Source organism: Dermacentor silvarum, chromosome 8 (genome assembly GCF_013339745.2).
Source record: "Dermacentor silvarum isolate Dsil-2018 chromosome 8, BIME_Dsil_1.4, whole genome shotgun sequence".
NCBI classification, from domain to species: Eukaryota; Metazoa; Arthropoda; class Arachnida; order Ixodida; family Ixodidae; genus Dermacentor; species Dermacentor silvarum.
Genome location: NC_051161.1, coordinates 113,842,518 through 113,868,830, shown reverse-complemented (window position 1 = coordinate 113,868,830; position 26,313 = coordinate 113,842,518). Strand labels below are relative to the sequence as shown.

The following is a 26,313-nucleotide window of genomic DNA, read 5'->3' as shown; positions in this document are numbered from 1 at the left end:
GAAGTAAGGACAGTAGCTTTATCGGCCGCACAAATTTGTAAACATAGGCATAGTTACTATATTAACAACATGAACGCATCTCACTCGATGACCGCCGAAGCTCGCTGTCAAAATGCTGGCGTGAGTAAGCCCGGCAGCAGCAGCCAGCAAATTGACCTTGTGCTGCCGCTCGCATCAACGCTAACTAAGCCGCGAAAACACAGCGCAGGGCGGACTCTGTCGCGGCCGCAGAAGGTTTTCAATATGCAGCGGCCCGGACGGGCGCGCCCAGCGTAAAACGCCCCCTCTCCTCCCTACCCTGTTCCAGGAGCCTCGTGGCCCGGCGGCGACGTGACTAGAGGACAGCGCACTTCCTTGGCTTCGTTCCCGCTTCCCTCATTTGCGTGCGGGAGATTGAGCCGCGATCGCCGGCTCAGCCTTGCACATACAGCATACGGCAAACTCGCATATACATCATACGGCACGCGGCGACGCTTTTATCGGCCTTGGACTTCATACGGAACCTCATGGCCACGATGACAGCGAGGGCAGAAATGCTCCTGGAGTGTCCATATAATTGCTATCGCAATAAAACTGCTGCTTATGTGACGAGACATAAAGCCACAAAACAGGCGGAAGCATGGCTGTGATATCGATCCAGCGGCGATTTGATGCCACAGAGGTAATACCTGCCTGCTACTTGAGGAGATAGGTAGTCAGACGTGCAGGCCAGAACTGTGGGAACAGTGGTAGCTCAGATACACAGTGCATGGCTTTTCTGTATGCTACAGTGATGTCTGCAGGAGAAAGCACAATGCTGCCGACGTCTGAAATCACCAATGTGGAGACGACCAAGTCAGCTGGATCATCACCATTTATTCAAGGGTTTGCTGGCAGTGCATTTGATTTAAGAAGACCAAGAAGGGGGGGGGGCGGTTCCAGGGTCGAATCCGCGCTGTTTTTGAGCCGGCCTAGTTCCACCACACAGACCGTTCGTTCTTCTAGAGCTCAACAAAGGCTGCAACACGCTAGTTCTCGCGGCTAACAGCCATGCCTGGCAACTTAAAGGCTAAGTTTTTTTAACTCGTTACTCTCCCTACGGCGTGATTGGCAATGTCCGTAGCAACAAAATGCATTTTGTTTACGCTGACCATTGCAGCAAGCCTGAAGGTGCTTTCATTTTTGGAAGCACGCTCAATGATGTTCGTGCCTGCATTAAAGATACAGAACAATTGGATCACGGGCATGATTGATTTATTGAAATTTTTTTAGTACAAACGGTGGCCTGTGGCTTAACAGAGCGGTAAGAAATCAGGGGAAAGGAAGGATACCTGCCTCCTTAGCGAAGGCAAGCATAGCATTAGTTCTAGTGGTGTCTGTCCCCTTGCGGTGCAACGTACTACGCCACCCTTACAGGTCGGATATGCTCGTCCCTGAGGCTGGCTATGGCATCAAATGTTTGAGATTTATGTTGATCGCATCGCCGTGGGCCGTCCCACTTGTGTTCCTCTTCACCTGCTCAGAGGATCCAGTGCAATGGATTCCTTAGCTCTTGCCTTGTGGATGACGGGGACCCATAGGTACTGTCCAGTATTGGTGGGCTCACTTCAAGGCTTCGGTAGTGGTCCTATCGCGTTTTCTCGCCCGCATCATCATGGGTCATCCTGTTACGTGCTCCGCTGACACTGTGGCCTAGTGTCTCAAGTATGAGAATGCGTACACGTCCATTATCATGCTCGTGGTGGCAGCTTGTTTTATGTGGTGCGCTATGGTCGTCATGTGCCATCGGGAGTTAAGTTGCTTGAGGGCCTCTTTACTGTCAGTGTAGATGGGAATCGTGGCTTCTGTGTGCACATCACACAGTTGAATGGTCTCTTCGGTGGCTTGTAGTTCAAGCTATGTGATTGTGGAGTGATCATAGCCACCGTGACTCACGGCGTGTGCTTGCCCGTTTTCTGTGTAGCAAGCGGGAACTCCGCACATTTTGCCCGAGTCTTCATAGTAATGTAGGGCAGCGTCAGTGTATGTTTGTGTTCATTGAAACTTTTCTTGCGTGCCTACTACTCTTTGTTGTCGGGAGCTCCTCTCTTTGCATTTGGTGTTCGTGGGGATTATTCTGGGTTCCGAAACTCTTAATTCATCCCAGGATGGAAGCAGGTGGTGCAGCTCAGGCAAATGCGTGCTCGTGCTGTACAATCGGGTTAGGAGTCACTGACCGTTCCAGGTGTTCCTCAGCTTCGATTCGTCGTTTTTCATGTGGGTATTTAAGACCAGTGCCTCCACCGGTGGAAGGCAAGAATATACGTACAGCTATTGTCACGGTTATGCAAATATTGGTTCGCTGGTTCCCTAGAACATCCCCAGGTGATGTTGCCCTCAGCACACCAAAAACAGCAAAACCCACTAATTGCGCACCGTCTCCGTTCGACATTGACCATTCTTCGTCATTCCATCGTAATTATTCTGTCATCATTAAAGCTTGATAGTGACTAAAAGTGGCTAAGCACCGGGAAACACGAGTCATGTACTCGTAAAAAATATGGGGTTTCACGGGCCAAAACCACGATCTGATTACGAGGCACGCCGCAGTGGGAGACTCCGGAATAATTTCGACCACCTTGGGTTCTTTAACGTGCACCTTAATCTAAGTACACGGGTGTTTTTGCATTTCACCCTCATGAAAATGCCGTCACCGTAGCCAGGATTCGTCCCGCAACTTCGTGTTCAGCAGCACAACACCATCGCCAAAGCAACCACGGCGGCTATGCATTCTTTGTCATACTGTAGTCGTAATGTGGTTGAGGTCCTTCCATCGTCGTCATTCCAGCTTCATCATCCTATTCTCATCATACCTTCATAGTTACGCCGCTTTTGTCATACAGCCGCTGTTGACGCCACTGTTGTCACGGCACTGTCAACATGCCTAATCACGCCATCGTCATTATATTGTCGCAGTCATACAGTGATTGTCACACCATCGTCTTCATACACTCGTTATCATGTCATAGCCTTCACGACATTGCCATCATTCTGTAGCCATTATATCATTGTAAATATTTCATAATTGTCACTGCCATCGTCACATAGTCCCTGTGATGCATTTGCTGCAATACCGTCGTCGTGGTGCCCTCGTAGCTCTCCTATGCCGTAATTTCAGCTTCGCCATCCGATTCTTGTACGCCATTACCGTTACGCCATCGTCGTCATCGAATAGTTGTCACGACATTGTCATCATACACTCGCCATCATTGCATCGTCGTCATGCCGTCATTGTCACAACTACTGCGAGAGATGCCTCTTCCTTTCCCGAACTTGTTGTGAAGGTAACTCTTCCCCTCTCATAACTAAGCCTTGTGTCCCCATCTTGCCCCTCTCCGCCTTGCCAGCAGGAATGACGCACGTGAATTTTTTCTATTTGTTATATGTCTATCATATTTTCTGTAAAATAACCTACTTGTTCAGAATCACAGTGCTTTTAGCAAATTCCGAAACGATATCACAACTTCACAACCTGTGATTCAATGCTTCATAGCTTAGGTTCATCACAAAGGCGATCATTTGCAGAGAATAAAAGAAATGCGTTTTGTCGAGCTGTCAATGTTATCACAGGTAACATTTCATTTGCAATTTCAAGAAAAATATTTTTGAGCTTTGCAATGGAGGCATCTTGTGTCCCCGCTGAAGAACGACATGCCCTGGTAAACCAGGCTACGAACGCGCAGAGATAAAAAAATGATCGCAATTTCACCCGAAAGGCGAAGCATCAATTGCGATAGCAAATTAGTAGAGAGCTATACGGAGTAAGGATAGTAGTTTTATCAGCTGTATAAACTTGGACATGCAGCAGCACCGGCAACGCGCAGAACTGTTGTCGACGCCGTCGGCGTCTTGACCGCGTTCGCACCGCACGCGCGCGGCGTTGGTGACTGTTGCCAGTGCCTCTGGGGGCGGCTCGCCTCGCGACGTATTTATATCAATACGCATTTAGTGCCGCACCTCAACGTCGCCTCCCCTCCCTCCCTTCCCGTCCCCCCACGGCCTTTCGCGCCACGGAAGAAGTCGCGTTTGCTCTCTGTATATGGTGATTGTAAAGGAGGAAAGAGACGCTTAATTCTGCAGCCCTTCAGGGAGCACGGCGCAGAACGCGCGTTTGCTCTCCGACGTGCGTTCGCTCCCCGTGAAAGCGCATGTCCCTCACGCCCTTTCACTCGCACATACAGCGTCCGGAGCGCGGCGACGATTTCATCGTCGTTGACGTCATACGGAACCTCACGGCGACGGCGACGGCCGAAATCCGCTTTGGAGTGTCCATATAGTTGCTATTGCAATTCTATTCGGTGGGAAAACTATTTTTAAAAATTTCTTATAGTGGTTTTCTTGACACTCCGTAGATATATTTTGGCGCTGAGCCGTGCTCCCTCAAGGGCTGCAGAAGATAGCGCCAAAATTTCCCTTTCCCTCAAGAACCACTTATCATGTAGAAAGCCGATACAAAACAAAATACACAGCGCAAAATACTTCCTACATAACTCTCCACAAACTTCTACTAAGAATTTAGAACATTGGAGTAAACACTAGGCTGCCTAGAACATCGACTAATTTACCATGTATGATTGATCGTAGTGTTGGACGTGGAATATAAAGGGAAAGAAAGAAAGGACAAACTATTCATCGCACATGGACATCCACTATACCAAGTCTGCCAGCCCATATCCGCTAAAGGTTCTATCTCGCCTCATATATTTTAAGGTATAGAATCACGCCACAGTAGCAAACATTCTGTGAAATCGCCAGATGTAAGTCCTGGCACAATGAAAGATCTGCCGTGGGCAAAATATTTTTATAGCCACAGTAGCCTAAGAAATCTTAATGCCAGCCGAATTAGAGACACATATTTCACATCTCGCGCCTATTAAACGTTAAAAACAAGCTTTTCTAAGAAGTTACACTCATTTGCATCTTGTAAAATGTTTAGACTAAGACTTCGAGGCATACAAAACGCAATAAGCGTTTGCCTCGCATAGTCGCTGAGTGGCGATTAGCCGGCATGCTTACAAAGAGAACCAGTGGCTCTGGCTTCGGGCGTTTCGGTGATGGCTGAAAAATCCTCAAGCTAAGGACCATTGAGCTCGGCGCTTGGTGCCTTCTTTACCACGTGCCCAGCCTGCTTCATCCTCCATCACCGCTTGAGTGGTGGTGCTGTAGGGGCCCCTGTCTAGCGCAAACAAGTTCGTCCAAATATAAAAACGTGTTTAAAGAATAAGTACCTGGGAGAGTCAAACTAATGTACAAATGGAGAAAGGCGTGACGAAAATGTGCGCAACGATAACCATTTCGAACAGAAACTTCGAATCCAGGCCTCAATGGGTATGATCTAGGTCAAAATGGCAGAAGCTTGGGGTGCACGCGATTCTCTCGGGCGGTCTGGTTGGGAAATAGCGTAGTGGAGGGGCCGGTGCAGTTCACAAACGTTTTCCGTTGGTTGCTATACGGTGAGATGAGCAAGGGCGATCACAGGCACCCTCTGGGCTGCAGTAAGCGCATTCTTCTCGCCTTTGAGCCCCGGTAGAGTCGGCAAGAATATACATTCGGTTTCTACGTTGTGTTTGGCGACAGGGACGGAAGGCTGGTACAGAGTGATGTGGGGGAACTAACCACTCATGATGCCGTAACCTCAATTTGAGCTGGCCAGTGGATGAGGGCCGCGGTGGCATACCTCGGCCCTTGTGAGGCACATGCAAGGAGCGTGTAACCTGGCGTCTGCTAATGTTGCGGCCGGATTGGCGAGCTCAATTGACGTAGGCGTGCCTCGGTCATCTGAAATAAGTAAGAATGGCATGGCATCGCTATAAGGCGCTGGTAAATGAGGGCGTTGTATGGAGTTCCTCGATGAGAATTAGTGGGCCCCCCATTGTGTACTTCGTGAGGCCGACTGCGAAGCCTCAGGGGTGCCTAGTTGTTGTCAGCGAGTAATTCCTTAGCCCTTTATTGGCGAGTGCTGCGTACAGGCAACATACCAGACAATTTTTTTTTCTTGCCTAGTTTCCGCACTGAGTACGAATTTTCTGGCTAAATGTCTTCGGCCAACACACAGCGACAGGCAACAAGCGTCGTTTGTTGGTTTAGAGCAGAAAGACTGGACGAGGATGAGGAAGTTTGGCACGCGAGTCACTGTCCTTGAAAGCAAGGCCAACGGACACAGGCAAGATATCTAGCTGCAGTGCTGTCACACATGGAATGTAAAGCAACTGAAATGCACACCTATCGTCCACATATGATGAGAGCTGTCTATACAAATTGAAAATGACGCCTTCCGTGGCTTGGGGTGAAGCCCACTTCCAGTTTCCTTGCTGCGGTTTTCCCCCTATTGCTGAAAACATTTGCGGAAAATATTTTTTCTTTTGGTTGATTATGCTTATTCTTGATGTGTTTCACACGTTTAGATAGAAAATAAACATCGTTTTTCTGGGTATTTATATGTCTCATCGGTAAAGGGTCAGCTCTCGGTGTGGCTGGAAATCCGGTGTTAATAACGGAACGCTCACGACAGGCCGATGGTGAAGAGGACCATGTAGATTGAAAAGCTAAACGGTTGTTTCAGTTGACAACAATGGCTGAGTTTCGATAGATAAAAGGAGGAAGAAAAGCCGAATATTTGCACTTCACCATCGGTAGCCGCAACTTCCAGAAACGAATACGAGTCAAACTTGTTTTATTTCTGGAAAAAAAAGATTGCTCCTTCGTATCTGCGAGCGCTCACTTCAACAGTCTGTGGCTTACTGCGTAATATATTTATCTAACTATCGTGCCTCTGTTTCGCGTTACGGGACCACCTTGGAATGAAAACGTAAAAATACAATATCCTGTTAAGCGCTCCTCACGCTCTCATTAAATATGATAACGAAAAGGAACATGTCTATTTATGAACAGTAAGGGTAGCTCAATGTAGACGTCAGCACTATTCTGGATACACAAATGATTCCCTGTGGTTTGAAAGGGCTAAGCGCTTAAAGCTCAATTTTCAATAAGCTATGCTGGAACATTTGCAGATTACATGGTTTTGTCTATTGTTTTCATTTATTTATTGCGCAAATTATTTAGGTAAAGACGAATACAGCTTACCGAAAATGGCTTTGTTTGAAATATACACGCTTAAATAAGCAGGTTTCTTCACGTTGTAGTCAGCAAAGAAAAAATATATTTTGAAACTCTGGCTGGTATTGAATTCGTCATGAAGATCAACGTGGTACCTGGCGTATGAACCTGACATATTAAGGTAGCAGATCTGGGCATAAAATTGGCTCTCGCATTTGAAATTGCAGCATACAGTGCTTGCTCCTGTACCATTGGGACATTTTAGAGTCAGTATTCCTTCGGTCATATTAAACTGGAAAAGAATTTTGCTGCTGTTTACGCTAAGGCGCACGTTTACAACAAAGTCTTTAAGCTTCACTTCTTGAGCAGCTGGTACGTAGTCGGCCAACATTTCATGGTAATGACAGTCCGGATTCCCTGCAGATTAAACAAAGATAATATGAAGACGTCAACACCTCGCTGCAGCGCACAAATACAACTGTGCATGTATAATCATCATCATCATCATCATTGTATTTATTTGCCCACTGCAGGACGAAGGCCTCTCCCAGCGATCTCCAATTACCCCGGTCTTTCGCTAGCTGATTCCAATTTCCACCTGCAAATATCCTAATCACCCCACCTAGTTTTTCGCCGTCCTAGATTGCGTTTATCTTCTCTTCTGCAACTCTCATGGTCCACTTGTAATTTCTATACTCTACGCATTACATGACCTGCCCAGCTCCATTTCTCCCTCTTAATGTCAATTATAATATCGGCTATCCCCGTTTGCTCTCTGATCCACACCGCTCTCTTCCTGTCTGTTAACGCTACACCTTACATCATTCGTTCCATAGATCTTTGCGCGGTCCTTAGCTTCTTTTCGAGCTTCTTTGTTAACATCCAAGTTTCTGCTCCGTATGTTAGCACAGACAGAATGCAATTATTGTACCATATTTTGCAACGACGGTGGTAAGCTCCCAGTCTGGATTTGGCAATGCCGTATGCACTCCAACCTATTAGTATTTTTCTGTAAAGTCTCATGATCAGGATCTCCTTTCAGTAATTGACCTGTAGTATGTATCATAATGGTCACCAAACCAAGCGTAAGGTACCAGGAGACAAACTTCGCTCGTTGTGGGTACTTCACAACTAATTTGAGCGCATTTTTGAGACAATCAGCAGAACACCCCGACTAAGTTTTTCAAAGTCTAGAAAAGACACGACTGCCCACCAAACTGCTGAAAAACAACGTCAAATGCCGGAAGAATCACTTCTACATTTGAACCGAACTGTGTAACTGTTTATCTACAATTTTAAGTTTGTACAATTGTGTATAATTTGTGCACAAATTTAAGTTTGATAAATTTATAGATGATAGCGCATATGTGCACTCTCGAGCAAAGATGAGACCACGGCATGAGCAAAATAATTTATTTTCTTCAAGAACAGCCGTGCAACGTGGCACTGTCTCGATGCTTTGCATTGCTCGAATAAATTCCCGTGATCGGTGTTGCTTGATATCAGTTTGCATGGCTTACACGCATCGAAAATACCCTGCCTCTGCGGTCTCCAAATTTTCGCTCGTAACTATATATATAAATGTTGTGTAAAAACAACGAATTTCTACACTAACATCAAGGCCTCTGAATTTATTCATTCCTGTAGTTTTACCGTTGCCGGGGAGGTGAGAGCAATATCAAGCCTCAGTAGTGCAGCTTTTAAATGCGAAAGTCTTCAGTGGTTCATGTCCCCGATGGACTTGAAAAAAAAACGCGTCGTCCGGTCCACTGGTACAAAACTTGTCATTATCAGCAATGGCTCATACCCCCCTAAGCAAGCAAAAATACAATGACTCATCTCTCCCGTAATGCTGATGCTACAAGCACTCAGCAAATAGAAGCTAACAGTGCTTACATTCATTGAAATCACGCATACACCGTACAGAAACATGGCGTGCAGACGAGTGGTACAAAAAACACCTGATCTTCTCAATGGCTCATACCCCCGTAAGGCTGTGGCTACAAGCACTCAGCAAAGTGAAGTGAACAGTGCATACTTTCATTGAAATTACCCATACAAACACAGAACAGCATATGCTTCTATTCTCTGCTGAGAGGATGCGATTCCGTATTGCAGATGCTACAAGCACTCAGCAAATAGAAGCTAACAGTGCTTACATTCATTGAAATCACGCATACACCGTACAGAAACATGGCGTCCAGACGAGTGGTACAAAAAACACCTGATCTTCTCAATAGCCCATACCCCCGTAAGGCTAGGGCTACAAGCACTCAGCAAAGTGAAGTGAACAGTGCATATTTTCATTCAAATTACCCATACAAACACACAAAACAGCATATGTTTCTATTCTCTGCTGAGAGGATGCGATTTCGTATTGCAGATGCTACAAGCACTCAGCAAATAGAAGCTAACAGTGCTTACATTCATTGAAATCACGCATACACCGTACAGAAACATGGCGTGCAGACGAGTGGTACAAAAAACACCTGATCTTCTCAATGGCTCATACCCCCGTAAGGCTGGGGCTACAAGCACTCAGCAAAGTGAAGTGAACAGTGCATACTTTCATTGAAATTACCCTTACAAACACAGAACAGCATATGTTTCTATTCTCTGCTGAGAGGATGCGACTTAAAAAAAAAAAAAAAAAAAAAAAACATCAGCCCTTCCCCTACCAGAAAATGTGGGTAAGCGAAGCTTGTCCTCGGTGCACATTGTGCTTGACGGTTATGATCCTTGTGAGTAACGTTAAAGTGACCAAGGGAAGGTCATGTTATCTGCTCGGCGTTGGTGGAGTGCCGCAGCTTAGCGGTTCGCATCGTAGGACCGGTCCGTCGACGACGCTCCCTTACACGGGCAATCTCCCGTCGGCTGTCGGCGAGAGCTGCCGGTTGTTCGGGAGTGCGCACAATGCGTGACCGTCTTATGGCCTTTCCGAGACTGAACTGAACGGAAACGAAGTGGGCGCAGCGCGCGCGAAACCTTGCCTGTTGCGTTTGGCGTTGGCTGGAGGTTCCATTTCACCGCAGTCAACCATCAGTTGTTTCGATTCGTGTCCGAGCGGTCATAATGAGTTTACGTAGCTGGTGATGTGCCATGGTGCCGGGTCCAAGAGGTCCAAGAGGAGCAAAAAATGGTTTATATACAGCATTTACATTTTGAGAGATTCAAAGTACGAGCACGAAGGAGCACTCTCACAGCACTGAAGGTCCGCTTTTTTAGCGCTTCCTTTTCCCCCTTTCTCTCGTAGGGGAATTCACTGCTGTTGTTCTCATACAATCACAATTGCCGAAACTTTCGCAAATTCCCGCCCCTGTCGTTGCACCATTTCGCCGGTTTACGCCTCGAAGATGGCGCAACCACCCCCACGTTCGGGCAACCGCTTGGTGACTTGGGAACCTTAACTTTGATCTGCTCCCACGGAAAGTCTTGCTGTTCGGCCCTTGCAAGAATGATGGGGCTTTTCATGAAGATTAGCTTGACAGAGAGATGGGCCTACACGCTAAATAGCGCTTCCACGAAGGGTGGAGTTGTCGTCATCTCAAGTCATACCCGTGCCACACGGGCAAAGTAAAGTGCACTTTGAGCGAGTGCACTTCGCGGCTAGTGTCATTCGCAGGCACTACACGGGAACGCTTAGTGACACTCACTGCAGAGTGCACTCGCCGGCGAGTGTGTTCGGCGAACGCACTTCGCGGCGGCGAAGTGTGTAGCCTCGTTACCAATGAGGAAAAAATAAGTAAAGTATTACTGAAAGAAGAGTCAGGAGTAATTTTAATAACCGTGTTTTAAATTGCTAACGTTACAAGATAATAAAATGTGCCACGCCGCAAAAAGAAAATCAAGAACAGCAAGAAACTACTCTCGCTCTTGGGCTGTTCACGACCATGCCGGGTAATGACTACGCAGTTTTTTGGCGGATTGAGTCGTTTTGACTGTGGCTGGTCAAGTTGCCGTCGTTGCCGGCGCTTGTAAAGGTGGATTGTAAATGTCGTTTCTAACAATAATAAACTGTTTTCGTGCACACATTTTTATATTAACAAATATATGCTTTGTTGTCTGACTCCCGATGGCCATGGTCATCAATTTTTAAGAACACTTTTCCTTCTCGTGTAGCAGCGCGCTGCCAAAGTGACACACAGCGCGCTGAAGTACACTCGTTCAAAGTGCACTTTACTTTGCCCGTGTGGCACGGGTATCACTTTGGCGGTGCGCCGCTACACGAGAAAGTGTTCTTTCAAATTGATGGCCATGGCAACCGGGAGTCAGACGGGAAAGCATATATTTACTCACATAAAAATGTGTGCACAAAAACAGTTTATTATTCTTAGAAACAACATTTACAACCCACATTTATAAGCGCCGGCAACGACGGCAACTTGACCAGCAACAGTCAAAACTACTCGATCCGCCAAACAACTGCCCATTGATTATCCGGCGTGGTCGTGAACAGCCCGAGAGCGAGTTTCTTTTTCTTTTTTTTTTTTTTGCTGTTCTTGTTTTTTGCGGTGTGGCACATTTTATTATCTTGTAACGTTAGAAATTTAAAACAATGTCATTAAAATTGCTCCTGACTCTTCTTCCAGTATCACTTTATGTATCTTCTAAGCATTGCCAACGAGGCAACACACTTCGCCGCCGCGAAGTGAGTTCCCCGAACACACTCGCCGGCGAGTGCACTCTGCAGTGAGTGTCACTAAGCGTTCCCGTGTGGCAGCCTGCGAATGACACTAGCCGCGAAGTGCACTCGCTCAAAGTGCACTTTACTTTGCCCGTGTGGCATGGGCATTAGCTCTTTTGTTTGACTCTCACAGTCCCTACCGTGACGGAAAAGAGCGACGATGTCGTTAAACGATGCACGGGACCGATAACCACCGAATTCGTCTCGCCTATCAGCTCTGAGCTGCCGGGCAGCCGGAGATACGAAGCATAATGGCATGTCCATTAGTCTCAGGTGACGCTGGTCTAGTCTCCAGCTTCCCGGCCTTGCAAGGCACCGAAGGGCATAAATGACATTTCATCCCTGCAGGTCTATCGGTGCAGCATTCTTTGTCGAAAGCAGCCGCCGGGGACAACTGTGCTATATGCCAGTCGTAACACTGCTCTTTCCCTCCCCAGGGGTAGCGAAACGGCTCTTATTGGCTGTGCACGTGGCGTGAGCGCGCGCATACGCAGCAAGCACGGTACCTAATGCACCACGCTCCGGCACCGGCGAGCCACCGCTGGAGACGGAGTTTTAGCGTTACATCGCCGGCGCACGCTAGGGTACACAAGCTTCGCTTGAAAAACGTCGTTGGCGCGAGTGTAAGGGCACGGCCACGCTAGCGGCCAAAACGCGCGTTTTTGCCGCTAGCGTGGCCGTACCTTAACGCCCATATACGAGCGCGCGAAGCCGCAGCTAAGCGTCAAAAAAGAGCCGAACAAGCTGAACCAACCCCCTAAAAGCAAGTACTAGTTTTGGTTTCAAGGAACATGCGCACTCCCAACCGTTGCCAGGCATGCCAAGGTATTTTTTTTTAATTTTTGTTTTTGCGAAAGCACGGGAAGTGGTTGTTTTCGTGCGTCCGTCGAGCTTGCCTCCGCTCACCCTTGCCACTCGCTCAGCAATATCACAAGTCGGATCGCGCTCGTCCACCTCCTTCGGTTGACGTGCCAAGTATGAAGATGAGAAAGATAAGACAGATAAGCTTGATCAGGCGTGTAAAGAACGGAAGACGCAGGAAACCATGCCAACCAAGCATTGGACGAAGATGGTTAAATCGGGGCATCGCCTGTTTTGTCCCGCTGTGTGGTGTTTTAACACCGGGATTTTCATTTCTGGGAAGCCTTGCAGGTTTCCTAATGACAGCAGGCAAGCACAAGTATTTCACTCTATTTTCTGAGCAGGTATTCATTTTGTATGGGTAAACCAGTTCTGTGCAGGCCTGGGCCGGTATTTTGTAGCGATGACTTTAAAGTAATAATGCCTTTTCGCGCTTATCGCGCTTTGTCAGTGGTCAGAGCGACGGTCCACTCGCATTATCAACGGGATCAGCCGGCCGTGAACGGTGGATGATAAGACTATTCTAAAATAAGTCATAAGGCATCGCTACAAAATCGCGGCCCTGAGTGGACTGACATAAGAACGGTGTCGCTCGACTGATTGGTCGTGACGGCAACCCATCTACTGCCGGTGAAATACTTGCAATGAAGGGATTGAGTGCGTGTTTATTGGGCTATACATTTTGTTCACACTTTACTTTGTCGACATGCACAGCCAAGGTTAAAGTAAAAAATGAAAAATAAAGAAAGTCACAGCCATGGTGGTTCATAATTTTCGCATTGGTTTGGATCTTCTGGAATCCATGTTCGCTTATTATGTACAAATTCCCGTTGTAAATGAAAATTGCTTGTGTTGATTGACACTCTCGCTTTGGGTGGAGGTCAGTCTTTTTCCAGTGCGAAATGTGTGAATAAAATAAACGTTCGAGTTTTACTTGTCGTGAGTTTTGGCTGACTGCTAAATAGGCCAGCTTTAGTTTATCCACTTCACGACACACAAATAAAATTAACGAATGAAGGTGCCCCGAATTTTTTTATGCTAGCCACCACTGTACCTGCGGACTAGTTGAACCGTAGCCCTAAGCTAAACCGCAAGTTATGAATTTCAAAGCGACTACTTTCACGAAATCACGAAATGTTACGTCTTAACAGCAAATATTGATAGTTAACGACGGCTTGCTATATAAATATTTCTCATTATATTCGCTTGGCGCTGGTGTGTACGAGCGATTTGAAAAAAATATAGAAGCTTGCAAGGTAAACGCGAAAGAAAGAAAGTGCTTCCTAAACACGGTACACATCAGCGCGTTCTGCTCCGCGATTTGGCCATTGTCACCGCACGACCAGCGGATCTGCAAGAGAGCACGATACTTCCCGTTTCCATGCGAAATGCGAAAGGAGGGCTTCCGCGGCAAGCCTCCTCCTCCCGGCTGCGCGCACCCTCCCTCTACCCTTTGACCTCATCAGTGAGGTCATGGAGGCATTGTTCTGTTTGTTAAATATTTCCAGCAGGGTATCCGGCAACAACCAGTGTTTGAAGTGGCGCTACCGCCACGTATCGACATGGGACCGAGTGCCTCAAGGGAGGTAACTGCGAAAGCAGCAAAGGGTCGATGCGAAATGGCGCATTACCATGTGTGCAGCAGGCTTTCTTTCGCCTTCACGTGCTACAGGAGTGTAACATGCTGCCAAACTTTGCTTGCATACGGGGGTATGAGACATTGCTTACGGGGGTATAAGCCATAGAGAAGGTAACGTGTTTTACACCGAATCTGTTAAGGGCTCAGTCTTCTCATTGGCCATATGCTGTATGTACGAGTGACAGCGCCAACGTCACAACAACAACCTGCAACGGCGAATAGCGAAGCTCGAACGGGAGATAGAGACTCACACCTCTACACTGGAACGTCAGCAGTGGGGCCAGATCTGCAACAGCTTCAACGGCCAGCTGGGCTGAAGAAAACATGGAACCTGATGCGACACCTGCTGGATCCCGGCAACACCAAGTCGGCGGCATGCAAGCAACTGACGCAAATAATACACCGATACCCAGGCACCGACGCGTAGCTGCTTGCGGAGCTCACCAGCGGGTACATTAACACCTCGAGAAAGAGCGACACGCACCTGCCTCACAACGTCGGAGCTCCCAACGAACAGCTGGATGCTGACATTTCAGAGGCAGAGGTCTGCGCTGCGCTGCACAACATCCGCACGACGTCAGCGCCCGGCCCCGACGGGGTTACGAACAAAGCGCTGCGCAACCTCTACCCGAAGTCCGTGGGAGCAATAACCGAATACATGAACAAGTGCTGGCATTCCGGCCGTTTACCTCCTGAGTGGAAACACACACGGGTGGCGTTCCTACCAAACCGGGCAAACCTTGCAAAACATTTGTTGTCGTCAGGAAGTACAAAAGAAACGTCCTTGCACGACGCTCCTTCGTTTCACGCGGACATTGTCTATAAAGTCAGGTCACCGGGACTGACAATTCACAACTGCGAGCCGTCCACTGACGCGGCGCTGATGAAAGCCGCCGATCGAGCCCGTAGGCATACTCGCTGGCTGCTGCAGCGGAGGACGCTTACCTATCAAGCCGCGCAGCTCGTCAGTTGAGCGCTTATTTTTTCCAACAACGTTTATGTGTGTACAATGGTGTCGTCAATTAACAACCTTAGCTGTTATTATCGACACCATGGCTGCAAAGAGCAAACGTGCAATCCGGGGGGCCACCTCTCTGAGTCGGTTGGCTTGTGGTGTCTGTCCGCGAGGTGAAATGCCCTCGCATCGCAGCATCCGACCATGCGAGTGTTTTACTACCGCGTGCTGCTTTATAAAACACGTGCACTTTCAACATCGCTTTATTATTCTTTAACGCAGCAGTTATCACGACGTTTATTACGCGTCGGGGAGGCGGTGAACCGACCACGCCCAAAGCACAGATCACCCTCAAGAGAAAACCCCACAAGCGATAATGAAGTAGAACCCCATGTGAACCCCACGTGATGAGGATCGTGTACAAATGACAAAGAATAGCTTAATAAATGTCCACAATAGTATTTACTTCTTCTGTGTCAGAATCAAAGTGTAGTCTATTTTTATGCCTCCTTGAGTGGCGATAGACGCGCTCGCGTGACATGTGTTGTTTGCAAGCTGTACTCGATTTTAATGCATCCGGGAGCGGACGTCAGACGCCTCGAGTGTGGTGATAGACAGGTGAATAACCACCTTGTCACCGGCGCCGGCTCTGGCTGTTCGAGCGAGCTGGTTGTTCGTGCGACGTCTGATCAAACGCCACATCTTATCACAACTTGGAAATCGGTTGGGTGTGGTGATTGGTGCAAGTCGGCGACCGGATCGGTCACCAAAACCTACTATGTATCTCTTGCGAGCAGGCGACCAGCTAGACATAGAAGAAACCCAGCAGCGTCCAGTCATATTCCATACCGTACCTATATGCGACGTGGACCTTATTGTAGCCGAAAAAAATCTTATCATGATCCCGAGCGGCTACTAAGGGCGTCATATTGATGAAAATGTGAGGAAGTGCTTCGAACTCAGATCAATAGCTGCGCTGACCCTAAAACAACATTAATATTTTGTCAAGACAAGTTTCGCCATTAATACTTGGTCTGGTGTACCTGTCTATGCAGCAAAATCTAACAACACAAACATGCAGAGTTGAAATTTAGGTCTCAGTGGTCCTTTAATGTTATCGATAACAAGGGACAATCGACGAAGGCTTGTATTCCTAGTACGTTTCATGCTGTACCGCATAAAACCCAAACGAACAATCGGTGTCGGATGCGGTATATGGTAGAAGGAGCATACAGCCTTACCTGAAACGACCATTAGTATGGCACCAATCAGCAAGTGCATATCTGAAAGCATTGTGTGTTGTTATTGGTACAGGGCAAAAAGCATCGATTAGTTCTAAAACGTTTTTCACAATAGAAACAAGAAGTGCATAACTACACCATTCTAAAACAGCTCGCAGAGCTAACATCGCTAAGATATCAACAGAACATCAAAATAATAATGCCCAGCTGATATTTTAAATCAGCATGTATATGGCATGAACTGTATTCTTCAGGCGGAGACAATTGATTCTTATGATGTAAGGGAGAGGCACACCGCTAAAATTTCTTTATTTATGACAATAGCTGAAATATTGCTCATAAATAAATTTCCTTACGAAAGCTGTTCATAACGACAAGACCTGCTGTGCTTGACTGTGGATAAAAAGAAGTAGGAAAGAAATTCGTATAATACTGTGCTAAGATGTTGGAATGCGACGCAGACAAAGAGCACTTCACATCAATCCAGACATGCAGAAGCAGAGCAATAGTATGCGAAGGGAGTAGGAAGTCGTCTAAACAATTTTACCGGGTTATATATCTCATGGAAAACATTCTTTTAACAATATCTTACTGCCATTATTTCAATTCTCTTGCGCCAGCTGCAATACTCAAATCGACGAAGACTTGTAAGAAAAATTGCGGTGTGGTATTCGCTCAGTGGTATTATGCTCAACTAATAAGTGTTAACCAAGATATCAACACATTTTTTTAGATATATGTGAGACGCATTTCTCAAAACTAATCTTAAACACGAAATGTCTGCTAAACGGACGTTACTTGGTTTCTGCTTGCCTTCGATTTCGCGATGGAGACACGTGCTCTAATATGAACATATACAGGTACTTAGTCAAATATTTAAAAGTTCGCAGGTGTTACACTCTTGCAACACAAGAAGGCGAAGAAATCCTGCTGCACATTTGGTAATGCATAAAGTTAAACATTCGGAACTAGAATTCTTGCAAGACATAACGAGCCGCAATGGGAAGTGCACGTGTGGCACTAAGGCGAGCTCCTGAACGGTCACATATGAACACTTAACGCAGTACGTAAATTACAGCATGTTAGTGCACGCACTAGTCCACACCTTTACTCAGCGAGATGGCTGCGCCGTGACGTGTGCAGTCACGCACGCACTACACGCACCTTTAGTAAGCCGGGGCGCAGCCGGGGCTTCAGCGTCGCGTGCTTGTCTCGCGCATCGGAAATCCGGGTTCGATTCCCACCCCCACCCAAAATGCACCAAATTTCCTTTCAAAGCCACTAATTTACATTGTTTACAGGAAGCTAACTGAGATGTGTGACGTCAATCCGAGCGTTTATTGCGGCCACTTTTTCGCCAAGGTCACTGCCAAGAGCACGCCGAAGGTATCGACAAAATAGAAGGTTTTCTCCTTAAATTTGACTGACAACATTCTTCTATGTCTTACAACTGGTGTGTAGTGCCTCAGATAATCGAACTGATGGGATAGGACAGCGAGATCAACTAAATTTTATATTTAATAAATCTTTATTCATCAAAATCAGTAACCCGGGAAATTTCCAAGCAATGAAATAAAACGTAAACGTTTGACAGTGGTTCAAAGCACTGCGCCCCACTGTTCACAATGAGATCCCTGTGGCTAGCGACGCGATATTGTTGAAAATTTTCATAGTAAAGACAGAAATAAGAAAAAGCGTAATTGATTTCGGACATATTTCGTGGTAATGCTGCTTAAGTCGAGTTCGTAGAAGATCAAAAATGTGGAGCGGAAAAAAAAAAACTTCCCGTAGTCTCTTATATGATACCCCTAAGACGACTTGAAGGCGAAAGCCCAATAGCCGGTGCATTGAAGACGGACAAATGACGTACAGATCTTCCTTGAATCGCTTAGTCTACTTCACTTAGTTATACCCTTTAATTCGCTTAGTGTACTTGACTTATGCATCGCTCTTAATTCCAAAGGTCGCAAGTGCGACTCCCACCTTGGGTTCGAGTGCCTGAATTATCGATCTTAATTAACTATGTCTTAATTAACGTCACCTTCATTATCACCAAAGGTCGTTGGGTTCAACTCACCACTATGGCCGTATGTTTGACTCCCACCCAAAGTCCTGGGTTGGAGTGCCTTAATTAGCTCTACCTTAATTACCTGTGCTTTAATTAACTTCGTCTTAATTAGCACCAAAGGTGGTGGGTTTGACTCCCACCAAAGGTCATTGGTTCAGTTGCCTTAATTCACTCTATCTTAATTATTTGTGCCTTAATTAACTTCGCCTTAATTACTACCAAAGGTCGAGGCTTCGTAGCCTTTTTCTACTTTTCGTGTCGTCAACGCGTTTGCGCTCAAGGGCGACAAACTAATGAGACATATAAGGCTTTCATATTTAAGAGAAACAAGAAGATTAAAGTAGTTTGTAGATGGTATGAGGAAATGTTTCTAAAACCACTGAGTATGCTCTGGTAGCCTATTACGGTATGAGTGCTCATGCAGCGATAAATTTGGATGCGAGTAGCCCACACGAGGTCTTGGATTCTAAAGGCGATGCAGATACACTAGCACGCGATGGCTCAAGGTTTGGTGGCACAAAGCAAGCGCTAGTAATGGGACCAATTGGTTGTTTGTGCATCATTTCCTTTCTCGGAAAGCTCCCGTCGTCATCAACAGTATATTTTATGCTGACTTTAGGATGACGGCCTCTCCAAGACATGCGGTTACCTGGGTCTAGCGCCTGCTAACTTAACCCTATGCCTTGAAACTTTGCATTCTCGTCCCTCAACCTGTTCCTCAGCAGCGGTAATTTAATTTCCCTTGCCTTCCTGCTTACTTTGTTCCTCCAACAAACCACATGTTATCTGCTCTACGCATTGTATGACCTTCCTTCCTCTTAATCTCCACTCGCATATGATCCATACTAGTTTCCTCTCTAATCCCCACAATTTTCCTGTTTCTTAACGTTATGCCTAGTTGTCTTTTTCTTTTTAATAGCAATTTCCACGATGCTTGGTTCTCTAGCTACATTATTACCTTTGAAGTTATAGTAAAATGCATTGTGTATTGACTGTGTATTGTTCCGCACCACAATTTGGCAATGCGTTCCTCATATGCCATCTTACCGATTTTACTGTAAATGCGTAAGGATTTCTATGGTTACCAAACGAGAAAGCTGTCACTGCGTCCGCCCGTCCGTCCATCCTTCGCGTTAGACGATCGCTTTCAATATAGAGCCAGCAGCATTGTTTTCACCAGCTATGGAGGCAGACGACGACGAACGCGCGAGCAGTGGCACGAGCGCGAGGGGCAGTATGGGAACGTTGACGTGATGAGCGGCATCGGCACCTTGCAGCTCTCGAAGAAGAAGACGACAACAAACTAGAGAGCAGTCGCTCAAGCCTGTGTCTATGACCACGTGAAGTGCGCAACCAGGCACGCACTAGGCCCACCTTTAGTAAAGAAGAACCGTGGAGCAGCCGTGGCTTCGGATCGGAACGTCATCAGCGCACCTGGCACCGTCACCTGCAGTAGTTTTCTTGCCTAATAAGTTCACGTTGGGCCGCCTTCCGCAGCAGGTCATGTCGCCGCAGTGCTGTCGAATTTACAGTAATAGAGCCAAGATTACCGAAGCCGCATAGCAGTGCTAGGATTAGCAGCATTGTTGAGTCTGAGCACTCAACACCACATTGTTACTAAGAAATTCTTACGCATCATGCAGATAACTCCCTGAGGAGATTCCACGTAATTTTTTGGTACGTTTTTAACACGATAGTGGGTTATGCTGGGGCCCACCATCAACTTCCTGTAACAGATATGACGATGACGTGAACGCGATAAATATGCTCTCTGTTAATAGGGATGTCGCCGCTATCTAAGAGCGGTGAAGCGAAGTGCTGCATCATGACACTAACCAGCGCCCACAGTGAGCGCTTCGGTAGTCTCAGCGCAGCGGAGCTCCAACGCGGTGCAGACTGGTGAAGGTGGTGTAGGCCTTTTGTTGAGATGACGACGCAGTTTCCGTACATGGTTCGTCTTTCGCGTCCATAAGCCTGTGACGCCTCGTCGCCTACAGAGTGCAGCTTCAACATGCATCAGCGTTGCTGACGCGCCACCTACATCTTCGCTTACGTTGGCACCAACTAAGAAAACTGCGGCGCTCAGCGGCGCAGGAAGGCAACGACGTCGACGGGCGAATCTCGCTTTGGTCCAGCGAGAGACATGCCTGCGTGAAGCAGAACGCCTTCGCGCGTACGCGGCGCACGCTGCGGTCTCTGCCACTCGCATTACTGAAGCTGAGTGCGTCGCAACTTAACCCGCTGCTCAAGACACTACGAAGCTGGATAAAATGCTCGTACCTCCGCCGTAGCGACTCGGCAGCAGGACGCCACGCGCCAAGCAAGCCTGCAACACAGTCGCCGACCCGCAATTCGTGCGCCTGTCGCTGTAGCGGACCCCGAGTTGCGAAGCAAACGTGCAACAACTTCTATGAAGACATGATTCACTTTCGGGATCAACCTATTTCTATGAAAGAGGGATCAACCATTTTTATATCATACACACTCGCTGTAACTACGCCACCTAACTAAACTAACTCGTCCGCTGCTTGAAGAAACTGAATACCAATACAGCCATATAGATGACGAACGAACTTTCGAAGTTATAGAGTGTTATTTTCCTTTTCTGGGATAACTTCACCCGTGCCCGATAAGGTCCTCAATTCCACTATTAAATGAAGGGTTGCTGAACAGCATAATAGTGTTAGCCGCTAGTTCCGGATATATTCTCCACTACTACCTACATATAAACCTCCTTGATGTATAGCATCTCGACGCCATCAAAGCAAGAGGTGAATAATTTTGTGAAGATTCACTGCTTGGCTAGATCCCCTCCCCCCCCCCCCCTCCTTCTTTCTAGACCAATATTTTTTGCATTCATGCCAAGCATTCTGGTAGCTGTAAAACCTTTGCTGATATTTACATGAACGCGTGCCTGATGAAAGCATTCCCTCACGTCTCTATTAAACCTAACACCCCATAATCTATGTAAGCCTTTCACACTGCTTCATTAAAATTTATCCTTTCTCGATAAGAGCACTTATAACAGGTGTGTCACTCATTGACGACCCCTATTTTCAATGCTATCTTGTACTCGGGGATGATTGAAATCAAGCGTTGCCCTGGGTATATAAGAAATTTCCTTTATAAATACTTTCTACAGTGGAGAATAATTAACGCATAAAGTTTCAATTCTTCTTTCGTACAAAATCCTATAATGCAAGCGTAGATGCACTGGGCTAATGCAATGCCACTGTATCGCACACACAAGTACTGTATTTGCGATTGGCAGACATATCTGAGCGCACCGAAAATGTGGCAGCAAGCAGTGTCAAATACTGTCCACATTAATTTTAAGGCACCTCCACCTATTTGCCAGTATATAAATGTTAAATAAAGTATGGCATATGCTATACAAACGTCAGTTAGAGGCTTTCACTTAGCGTTAGATGAAAGATACCACTAATTTCCCTCCTAATGCAACCTACTTACAGTGCCTATTTACAGTTTTAACTGTATAAACCTATTTTTGCATTTATTGTTAGTACTTCGAAACTGATATTTTTTCCTTATGACTAACGTCCAGCGACTTAACCGTTCACAGTACGTTCTAACTTGACGAAGAACATTTTACCTCACACCTTTACTCGTGTTACTTATTGGTTATGCTTTTGATATAAACTTTTTTAACTGAGTCCCAGGCATACGCCGGTTCTTGTCAGTTTTGGTGACGCATGCTTCTGAACAATAATTTTCATTCCATGAATTCAGCGCTGGGGAAAGCTTAGAGATTAGGAAGAAATATTTATGAAAAGAGAGCGTGTCATTTCCTTTAGTGGTGGGGGCTTCAGATTGAATTGTCATTCTCGGGATCTCGGTATCTGGCAACTATCGCCTCATCAAACTAGTACGTTTGAGACCATTAGTACACGTAGAAAAACAATAAAGGGCGTTTCCTCTAAACTCAAGCTTTAAACGAAGAAGACGCACCAAGTGAGCCTAGAGCTACGTACAGCGCAGTAATAATGCGTAATTAGGGCGAAACAGCCAAAATTAAACTCACATTGGTTCGTTCAAACCGCGCACGCCTAAAACCGGAAACGCAAGTGCGGCTTTACTCAGTGAAATATATGGGCATATCGCATATCCTGTAGGAAGTCCAGTCAAGACAACAGACCTCATGGCACGCTAATGCGGCCAATAATGCCTTGTCTTTCTTGTATACCAACCGCTCTTAACTCATGTTTTTATTTTCTCCTTCTAAGGCTTCAGCTTGCGCGCTGATGCCGTGGTAATACGTTAGCGACGGGTTAGTCAATTGGGCGACATGTTAAATCCGCAGGCTTCGTCGTCCATTGTTTTGCATCATGTCGGACATGTTGTCATGTAATCTGTGCGACGTAGCATTACAATACTTTCTTATGCCGCGCATTACAACTAGGCGTCAGTGTTGTGACGCAGAAAACTAAAGGCCCTACATAACAATACGTTTTTACTGACTTACGCCAGTTTTAAAAGGTCTCACATAGCTCACAAACTAATAACCCTGAGCAGTCCTCGAGCCGAACAAGCGAAATTCCAATAGAGCGGAGTTCTTCAAAGCAAACTAAAGAGGCAGCAGCTCCCAACCTGTTTTTTATATATATATATATATATATATATATATATATATATATATATAATCTGAGCCTCAACGCGATTCAGGTTTATGTGGTAATGTTGTTGTTGTTCCGCTGCACACATGGCACATACCCGCCATGGGGGGTCGGTCAAGAATTGTACCATTTGCAGAAAATAGATGATTGATGTTTAGGAAAGAAAAAAATACTAGGGAAACACGTATTCTGCACGGTCTTCAATGTAGAACAGTCCTCATGTTAATGTGAATCTGACTATAGGATAATATGACGTAACTTACTCTTTTAGTAAGGCAGCCGCCTGGTGTCAAGAATGTTTAAACAGAAGCTTCAGCTGCCTCTTATCCAGGGTTTGGCATTTATCATCGTTGACTCAGAAGATGTATTTATCAATATGTTTAGGCCATTTTCACCACTAGGTTTGTGATGACTGTCGCTTTGTCGAGTAGACAAGTAGGGCCACCGCATAGGTGCCGGAAGGCAAAATTAGCTGCTAGCTACTGGCTGGCGCAGTAAACAACGTGGGTCAATTAGCGTGAGCCATATCTGGGCCAACACTTCAGAAATAATGTGCCAATGTGACATAAAGGGCCTCAAGCATTAAAGACGTGTCGTCCATCTCTGTGCACACTACTGTCACCAGCATACTTCTCCTGACGCGCATAAAACATCGCATTTGCCCTCGTAAAGCAGAAAGCTGGCAGGTACAGCTGCACGATGCTCTATTGATACCATCCGCTACTGTTGCTTCTTCACTAACTCGAACGTGATTCACCTCATCTATATTGGAACAGCGCGTTAGATTTGCTTGTCTTTTCGCCAACGTTCGCCTTCATCTTGTGGAAATGGGTTTGCACAAGGGTCACCCTACGAGCGACTGTCAGGAAAGGGCACGACTCTCCTCCACTCCGCAACGCACAAAGTCGCTACGGCAGGGTTCGTCGACTCTCCAACACGGCGCAAAGAAGGGTCTGGAGTCGCTTCGCCAACAGACATGGGTTTATTCACCCAAGATACAGCACAGTGCGACAGTCACAGCGCTTACGGGCAAAGGCTCACCGCAAGACCGATCGAGTACGCGCGCCTGTCACGCTAGGGCTAACCGTGCACCAAGCGTGAGAAGAAGCAGTCGGGAGAGCAAAGGTCCCACGCAACCAACTCGTTGCGGGCCTGCGAGCATCTGCCGTGGCAACCAGGCGCTCAGCCGAAGAGAGCTCGGGTGGAAAGGCCGCCCGGGGGCCGCCACTCGGGAGGCCAATCAGGGCGCGTCCCGGTGACGTATGCTCGCGCGGTAACTCAAATCAGGGAGGGAGAAGCACGGTTTGCGCGGAAAATTAGCTCCGGCGCGCTAGCCGTGTCCGCCATGTTGCCATTACGGCGGCGGCTCCCGGAGACCGAGCTAAGCACAGCGCGCGAGCTGGGGGACGAGGTGCAGAAAGGCAACTCGATACCCACACTCTCGGCTCGAGTGCTCCATACAGAATCACAAATATTCCGCCATCTACGCCCGGCTTGATCCGGCGACCGTTAACAAATCAATATTTACATGAAAGACTTAGCATAGTAAATTTTCGGAATACGCAAGGACATTTTTAAGTAAAGTACTTTAGTTGGTTGCTTACAGCAACAAATCTTCTCGTGCAGGTGTTGCTGATACCCCGATGGCATTTTCAATATGCGGTACTTTCGCTGAATGAAGGCAAGATATCTGAAATTCTGAAGAATCTTTCTCTTCGCGGGTTCTTTATTTCTGCAATGTTTCGTCTAGCAATACTAAGAATATCACAAGGGTAAGTCGTTTGAGTCCGCTGCAGGTGTCGGGAAAAAATGCAATTATTACAAATTTTGCAATTCGCACGGTGCCCTCAATAGAAGTATATTTAAGTTTCGCCAGCATGTTCCTTGAAAGATGGACTAAGTTCGTAGCGCGATTCATGTTGATACTTCTAACATAAAACAACATATTCTTAAAGATAGACCTTCAAAGCGCGCGTAGAATTGTGTATTTAATAGCCAATAAATAACCTACGAACCTTTAGTTTTTGACATGCGTCGCGGGTGACATGCCCAACAGCCCATCCCCATTTCCGTGCACCTGATACTATACTCCTCTCAAACATTTTTCATTGACAATCTCCACGAAAGTTTTGAGCAGATAATATTTACCGCGTGTTGTCTCAATTACACCTTAGTAATGCTCTATAGTTTTGCTATACCCTCGGATTTAGAGATCAGGTAGATAGCTCGAAAATTTGACGACCTACCATGTAAACGCTCGGGACGCAACTTCCAATAAAGCATTCTGTTCCTTCTCATTAACAACAGATTGGTGCCCTGCCTTTGGTTTGTGCTCTGACATTCTCTTTTATGTCGAGCAGTGGAGCCTTAATATATCGTTGGAGGTGGATAACGAATGACTGCTGTTGCCTTGAATAATTCTCGAACTCATGCGTCATTGATAGTGACGTCACAGCAGATACGTGTACGTAGGCGCACTTACGCATATATGTCAACTCTCCGGCTGGTAGCGCAGCGCCCGCAAGAAGGGCAAATGGCGTTTGCTTTGAAATTTCTGCTGTTTCCGCGGCGCGTAGCAACGTAATACTTAGCAGACACGTTCGTTAATGCACATTTTACGCACTGCGCTTGTCATCTCAAAATGGCCAGTCCTGGTGAGGGGCTAAGGTGAGGGGCTAAGCAAAAGGTTTCGCAGAAGCTTAAGAGGCTGCTACTGCCGGCATTGATGGGTCTTTTGTGTGTCTTTGTATGCATCACTTGATATACCTCAAAAATGTCATATGAGGTGTAGTTATCCGCTTTCAATGATATATTAAGGCTCCACTGTTCGACAATATAGAGAACGTCAGAGCACATACCAAAGGCAGGGAACCAATTTGTCAATAATGCGAAAGATCAGAATATTTTATTGCAAGTTGCGTCCTGAGCGTTTACGTGGTACGTCATCGAATTTTCCCCCTATCTACATGACCTCTAAATCAGAGGGTATAGCAAAACTATATATTGCGTTACTATATGGTGTTATTGAGACAACAAGCGGTAAAGATTATCTGCTCAAAACTTCCGTGGAGATTGTCAGTGGAAAATGTTTGACAGGAGCATAGTATCAGGCGCACTGAAATGTGGATGGGCTTCTGGGCATGTCACCAGCGACGCA

At 46.5% G+C, this 26,313-nt stretch overlaps 1 long non-coding RNA gene across 1 annotated transcript; it reads right to left on the bottom strand.

Moving 5' to 3' along the window:
• Positions 1-7,110: 7,110 nt before the first annotated feature.
• Positions 7,111-25,527, bottom strand: LOC125947322 (uncharacterized). The gene is made up of 3 exons (XR_007468183.1): positions 25,403-25,527; positions 16,455-16,496; positions 7,111-7,491 (listed from the first exon to the last, which is right to left on the bottom strand). It is a non-coding gene; the product is annotated as an uncharacterized LOC125947322 (long non-coding RNA).
• Positions 25,528-26,313: the final 786 nt, after the last annotated feature.